Source organism: Saccopteryx leptura, chromosome 10, assembly GCF_036850995.1.
Source record: "Saccopteryx leptura isolate mSacLep1 chromosome 10, mSacLep1_pri_phased_curated, whole genome shotgun sequence".
In the NCBI taxonomy this organism is placed as follows: Eukaryota; Metazoa; Chordata; class Mammalia; order Chiroptera; family Emballonuridae; genus Saccopteryx; species Saccopteryx leptura.
Window position 1 is genome coordinate 103842 of NC_089512.1, and position 7424 is coordinate 111265.

Genomic DNA, 7424 nt, shown 5'->3' on the forward strand with positions numbered 1-7424 from the left:
CCTTTTTGATGTGGAGTGGTACAATCCCATCATGCCCCAGACAAGTGACTTTGTATTAGAGACTTCCCCTATTTTGTATATTGGATTAAAGGTTATGAATCTACAGTATAAAATGAGGGCAGAATGGGAGCTTGCTCTCTCAATTCCTGAGATTAGCATTAGAGAGGAGAGAGCAGAGAAAAGGCCATGTGAAGGAGGCCAGGAGAAGCAGCCAAGATGGCAGAGTGTTGAGTGAGAAGCCAGTTTGTGCAGAGTTTGTGCAGGGAGAAGGAAGGAGATGGGGAACAGAGATGAATAAGGCTGGTGAGCTAGAAACCTTTGATTCTAGGAAACTCGGATAAAGTCAGTAGCTTTCTGAGCACTGAATGAGTGGGTTTTGGAGCCCCGCGTGTGTTTTTACTTGCCTGCCGGGTGCAAGCTAGGATTAAAGATGATGGCCCACCAGTTCTTGGCTCCATTGTTTCTTTACCGACTGTCCAAATCCAATGCGAACCTGCATGGGCCAGGCGGTTGTGATGATGGCTGCAGCCACTGGCTTTACAATATCCCATGTTTCCTATTCACGTAAGTTAACCTTGAAATCAGTATTAACAGATAAACCAGGAAGTCCTTTTACTTAGTTATTAAATACCATTTTAAATAACCTGCAACATGTTGCAATTGGAATTCTAATTTTTTTTCAAATGAAAGAGAATAATAAAATAAAATAAATAAATAAACCTATGATGCCCTGACCAGATGTCTCAGTGCATGGAGTGTGTCCTTCCTGTGTGTCAAGGTTCTGGGTTCTATCCTGTAGTAAGGTACCAAAAAGCTGCAAAATTAATATTGATATTCTAGGAGGAAAGGTCAGGCTTTCCTATCTCGTCCTCCCTTTGGGGAGGGGAGGGAGAAGAATGTAGAAGTTTCTGGCTTACAAGGACAATGAGTCGTTTAGTTTTAAAACTAAAATAAAGGTTAACTGAGAAACTTCGTCTTTTTCAATGGGAGATAGAATTTACATACCACCCTACATTGATTATAGTTCCTCCCCCTTCCTGGAATCTTGAGAGTAACATACCTCTAGGCAAAGGAGGGAAAATGAACCCTAAAAGATTGTAAATGTCTTTGATTGTGTTACCTTGAAAGTCTTAATGTTTCTGTGTATCGCCTAAACAAATGCTGTAAATTTGTTCCATGATGTCATGCTCTCCCCAGCCCATGTGTGATCAAGGGTACATAACCAGCCTGTGGGTCAAATGAGTCTGCAAATATGATGTATATGTTTGCTTGCTTATAGTTTGCATTGGGTGTGGGGGACAGGCTGTAAACACGCAGGATCCTTATAGCCTAAGGCTTAGTTTCAAAACTAAGCCTTTCCCCACACCCTTGACAGTTACATGATGGGAGCTGGTGCACTCTCATTTTGCCTCAGATAAGTGACTTTGTATCAGAGACTTCCTTGTTTGAATATTGGATTAAAGGTTTTGATTTCTACACTATAAAATGGGGCAGAGGAGCCCATGCTGCAGGAGAGCAGAGAAAGAAGAGCAGAGAAATGCCACGTGGAGGAGAGGAGAAGCAGCCAAGATGGCGCAGTGCTGAAGGACAAGCCAATTTGTGCAGTTTCTGCAGAGGGAAGGAGATGGGGAACAGAGGTGAATAAGGCTGGTAAGGTACAAACCTTTGATCCTAGGAAAACTCAGATAAGTCAGTGTATTTGGGAGCCCCGAATGGAAAGGGAAGTGTTTTCCCACTGTGTGTATTTCTTGTCCACCGGGTGTAAGCTAGGATTAAAGCTAATGACCCACTAGTTCTTGGCTCAGTTGCTTCTTTACCATCTGTCCGAATCAAATGCGAACCTGCATGGTCCACAGGCAGCTGTGATGGTCCCCGTGGCTACTGGCTTTACATAACCCCTGAGATGTATTGGCACACATGATTTGGGCCTGCAAATGCCCCATGTCAGCCATATACGGCCGGCATATTTCATAAATCTACTCTTTAAATAAAACTCCTCAAAATTCATCTGGACTTGGTGTTGCTGTCTCTACATAAACCCGCAGAAGTGAGATACAGTACTTTTCAGCGTCTGGGGTACGGTACTTTAAAGAATCCCAGGTCTCAACACCAAAGAGAAACAACCAAGAAGTGCACAACTAAATAGAGAAATAAGCTCATGCTTCTCTCTCTCTCTCTCTCTCTCTCTGTCTCTCTCTCTCTCTTTCTCAAATCAATGTAAAAACTTTAAAATACAATGGGGAATGGTGTGATACTGTTGTTGATAGATACGTGAATTCCAAACTGCCCTCTTGCTGTTCCGCTTATCTGCCAGATCTCACCCTTACTGGACTATCGCCCCTGAGACAAAAGAATTCCAAAAAGTTGACAACCCGCCCCAAGGAGGGGCTCCGGATACACCAGGACTTTTGGTTCAACACCCACATGCTTGAAGCCCCCCAAAGGAGGAGCATTCCGGACATACCAGGACTTTTGCCTCAGTATCCCCTCAGGCTCTCCCAAACACTATATAACTGGCCCCTAGTCTGTAACCAGTGCTCTTCTCCCCCAGGAGAAGTGCCCGGCAGGGTTCCTTTCTTCCTTTCAATAAAGCCTGTTACTCTGGTCTTTCGGACTCCCATGGATTCCAACAGTTGTAAGGTACCAAAAAGCTACAGAATTAATATTAATATTTTAGGAAGCTTAAAGAACATGTTATTACTTTGAGCTAGGCGTGCAGATTTTGTACATGTGACTTCTAAGACTATACTTTCAGGGATCATTTCTATAGTTTGTACATGTGACTTCCATGCTTGTGTGATTGGCATCAAGTCAGGATGGCTGATAGCATTGTATCGTAAATGCAGAGGGGAAGGAGATTTGGATTCTCTGACCTCCCCCCACAGCTGTAAGGAAATTGGTGAATAGCTAGCCAGATGCAGGAAGAGAAAGATTAAAATAAACCTTTTCTTATATTGATGGGCCATTTACAGGCATCTGTCCCCATGGAAACTACCACGCCCCTCCTGAAAGTGTGTGGTTGGTGGTTGGTGTATGTAACTCTAGACAAAGGAATAGCAAATGAACACTAGAAAATATAGGAATATCTTTTAATATGTAAAGAAACATTTTTACCATTGTGTTATCTTGTAAGCTTTATTGTGTAGAAACATCTTTTTATGAATCCTATTGACAAATGTTATAAACTTGCTAATGAATTGTTTCCCATCCCCCCCCCCTTCATCCTTTTTCCAAACCAGTACAGGTGAAAACAAAGGTTATAAGCTTATGCCGTGATGTCAGCCTTTTTCTCCGCCCATCTGTAATTAACGGTATATAACTAGCCTCTACACTATTATAGACACACTCAATTTGGGTCTGCTCCCCCGTGGAAGCTATATGCGCCTGGCATATTTAATAAATTTCCTCCTTTAATGAAACTTCAAAATTCATCTGGACTGGGTGTCTGTACGTGAACTCAATGAAATGAGGTACAGTGCTTTTCAGAATCTGGGGTGCAGTACTCTACAACAATAAATCCGCAACATGCCTACCACATTTCTCACAACAAAGATGCAGGGGAAAAAAAAGACAGAAATACAAAGAAAAAGACCTACATCTCTCTACAGATCATGTTTCTATTTCCCCACCTAGAAAAGACTACTTTTTTTTTTCTTTTTTTTACCATAATCTATCTCTACTCTGAAAGTGTTTTCCGCCTACTTTTGACTCCCCTGGTGCATCTCCTACAATGGAACCTTTTCCCTCTTGCTTCCCCAAAACACCTGACCAGCAGTGCCTTGAGGAAACTCCTCCCAAACCTGAGGCTGCAGGGTTAATGAGGCCAATGGACTTCTCAGGACACAATGGATTCCTTTAATGTGCCATCAACCCCATGAATACTGGAGCCTTCTATCAGATTAGACTAAATGGAACCTTGAGGCTTCTCCCTGGAGTTTCATAAAATATAGTGTCTGTTGGGAAGATAAAATATATTATGCTCACTTTGTTAAAGATAGATGCCTATGTGGAGGCCCATGGCGCAGTGTGTTGGGAGTGGGCTGTGGGTAAGCAGGATCCTTGTAGCCTGGGGCTTGGTTTTAGGACTAAGCCTTTTCCACCCTTTTTTTCCCCCCACCCTTTTTGATGTGGGTTGTACTTTGTATCAGAGACTTCCCTATTTTGTATATTGTATGCAAGGGGTTTTGATTTCTGTGCTATAAAGTGGGGCAGACCTGAAGCTTGCTCTCTTGGTTCCTGAGATTACCAGTATACAGGAGAACAGAGAAAGGCCACGTGGAGGAGGCCAGGAGAAGCAACCAAGATGGTGGAGTGCTGAGTGAGAAGCCAGTTTGTGCAGACTTTGTGCAGGGAGAAGGAAGGAAATATGGAGCAGAGGTGAATAAGTCTGATGAGCTAGGAACCTTTGATTCTAGGAAACTCAGATAAGTCAGTAGCTTTGTGAGCACTGAATGACTGGGTTTTGAAGCCCAGTGTGTGTTTTTACTTACCCACCGGGTACAAGCTAGGATTAACGATAATGGCCCACCAATTCTTGGCTCCATTGTTTCATTACCGTCTGTCCGAATCTAATGTGAACCTGCATGGGCCAGGTGGCTATGATGGTGGCCGTGGCTACTGACTTTACAGTGTCCAATTCTCTTCCTTCTCTTTCCCCAACAATATCTACCTTCCTGCCAACACAAACACAACAAGCATTACTGGACAGGCACCAGAAGCCAGAAAGCTTATAGCACTTCAGGATCAAGGGGTAGAATGTCATAGTACTATAATGTTACAGTAATCAAATATATAGAAATATAGAAACTATAGAAGATATATAGAAATGTTAGGATATAATATTAAAAGCCATTAAATCAAGGTGGGAGCTAATTTAGTATATAGGGATATGATAGGCAAGGACTATGCCCTTTGCTCAGGGCCCAGTTAGTGTGTGTGTGAAATTATATCTAGATAAAAAGAGTTCCCTGCAAGAAACTCCCTAAAAGTGGCTTCATGTAACAATTATGTAGAGTCCCATAAAAAAAAGATCCCTAAAAGGAAGTCCCTAAAATGGCTTGATGTAATAATCCTGGAGATTAACAATTGTTAGAAGGTGTATGCCAGTGTTGGTCAAATAAGTTTGTAAATATGATATATATGTTTGCTTGCTTATAGTTTGCATTGGGTGTGGGGAACAGGCTGTAAGCTCACAGGATCTTTATAACCTACGGCTTAGTTTTAAAATTGAGCTTTCCCCACACCCTTGACTGTTGCATGGTGGGGGGGGGGGGGACGGTGCTCCCTCATGAGGAATCTCATTATGCCTCAGATAAGTGGCTTTGTATCAGAGAATTCCTTGTTTCTATATTGGATTAAAGGTTTTGATTTCTACACTATAAAGGAGAGCAGAGAAAGGCCATGTGGAGGAGAGGAGAAGCAGCCAAGATGGTGGAGTGCTGAGGGAGAAGCAAGCTTGTACAGAGAGAAGGAGATGTGGAACACAGGTGAATAAGGCTGGTCAGGTAGAAACCTTTGATTCTAGGAAACTCGGATAGGTCAGTGGCTTTGGGAGCCCTGAATGGAAAGGGAAGTGTTTTCCCACCGTGTGTATTTCTTGCCCGCCGGGTACAACCTAGGATTAAAGCTAATGACCCACCAGTTCTTGCCTTTGTTGTTTCATTACCCTTTGTCCAAATCAAATGCGGACCTGCGTGGGCCAGGCAGCTCTGATGGTGGCCATGACTACTGCCCATACAGCCAGAAAGGGTACTAAAGCCAAGAGGTCCCCAGCTGCAGTTAGTCACCCAGACTCCAACGTTAAATGTGTAGTCTCTGTGCTGGCCACTCTAACTAAGGACAGCTAGACAAACACACTGATGGAGACACATTAAGCTGGACCCAGGTACGCCATACGATCTGTGATTAACGAACTGCCCTTGTGATTCTTACAACTCACTGGTATGTTGGTCGTGTCTTTCCTCCGGTGGTGACTGGTCTCAGCACCAATAAGTAGAATCCACATAGTCTTCTCAAGAGTAGTCTCAGAGAAGCTGTCAGCCCTGCTGCTGAGCAGGAGTGTCCCACTGCACAGGGAAGTCAAATCAGCGATGCCTGATCGACATAGAGCTAGGGCTCTACTGTGACAGGGGAGCACTTCTCTAGAAAGCCAGCATCTCTCTGAGGAAGGTGTGGACAAAAAAAGGCCACATGCTGAATGTGACAAGCTCCAAGGGAGACTTGCATGGTAGCCTTACAAACTCAAAGACTGAAAATAACCACACAGGATGCTATAATATTAAAACTTTCTAACTAAAACCAGTTCATGGTACATAGTCATGTCCTAGGGAGGTATTTTTCTCTAACAAAGGTCAAAGGCTTACTTTAATTCAGCCTGTCTATTATCTTTTGCATCTACAATAATGTACCTGATAATGGCACAGAGAAACTCAGGTCCAAGGGGGCTTCTCAGGTGAGAAAGAATTCACGTGACAGACAGGGTGCAGTGTTCAAGCAAAGCAAGCAGTTTATTAAGCAAAGCTGTGCACTTGGCACAAGACACAAGTGGGCAACTCATCTAGTCTGAGCACCGCTACCTGTTGGGTTCTTAGAGTCCATATACTTCTTAACTCTAACTTCCAAGGTTCTCTTTCACTGATACTCTGACTACTGTACAGTATTTCTTTTTTTTTTTTGTTAGGGTTTTTTTTTGTTTCTTTTGTTTTTTTACAGAGACAGAAAGAGAGTCAGAGAGAGAGACAGACAGGGAAAGACAGAAAGGAAGGGAGAGAGATGAAAAGCATCAATTCTTCTTTGCAGCACTTCAGTTGTTCATTGATTGATTTCTCATATGGGCCTTGACTGCAGGCCTTCCGCAAACTAAGTAACCCCTCGCTGGAGCCAGCGACCTTGGGTTCAAGCTGGTGAGCTTTTGCTCAAACCAGATGAGCCCGCACTCAATCTGGCAACCTCAGGGTCTCGAACCTGGGTCCTCCACATCCCAGTCTGATGCTCTATCCACTGCGCCACCGCCAGGTCAGGCTCATTGTGGTTTTAATTTGCATTTTCTAATAATTACTGATGTTGAACATTTTTTCATCTGTCTATTGGCCATCTGTATGTCCTCTTTGGAGAAGTGTTTATTCATTTCTTGTGCCCTTTTTTTATTGGATTCTCTTCCTGGTGTTGAGTTTTACAAGTTCTTCATAAATTGTGGTTATCAACCCCTTATCAGATGTATTGTTGAATATGTTCTCCCATTGTGTGGTTTGTCTTTTTATTCTGTTCATATTGTCTTTAGCTGTGCAAAAGCTTTTTAATTTGATATAGTCCCATTTGTTTATCCTGTCTTTTATTTCATTTGCCTATGGAGATAAATCAGCAAATATATTGCTGCAATAGATGTCGGTGAGCTTACTGCTTATGTTTTCTTCTAGAATACTTAT

The 7424-nt window shown here is 42.8% G+C and overlaps 1 pseudogene; it reads left to right on the forward strand.

Annotated features, from left to right (window-relative positions):
* Window positions 1-2739: 2739 nt before the first annotated feature.
* On the forward strand, window positions 2740-2825 carry LOC136382633 (small nucleolar RNA U3; annotated as a pseudogene).
* Window positions 2826-7424: the final 4599 nt, after the last annotated feature.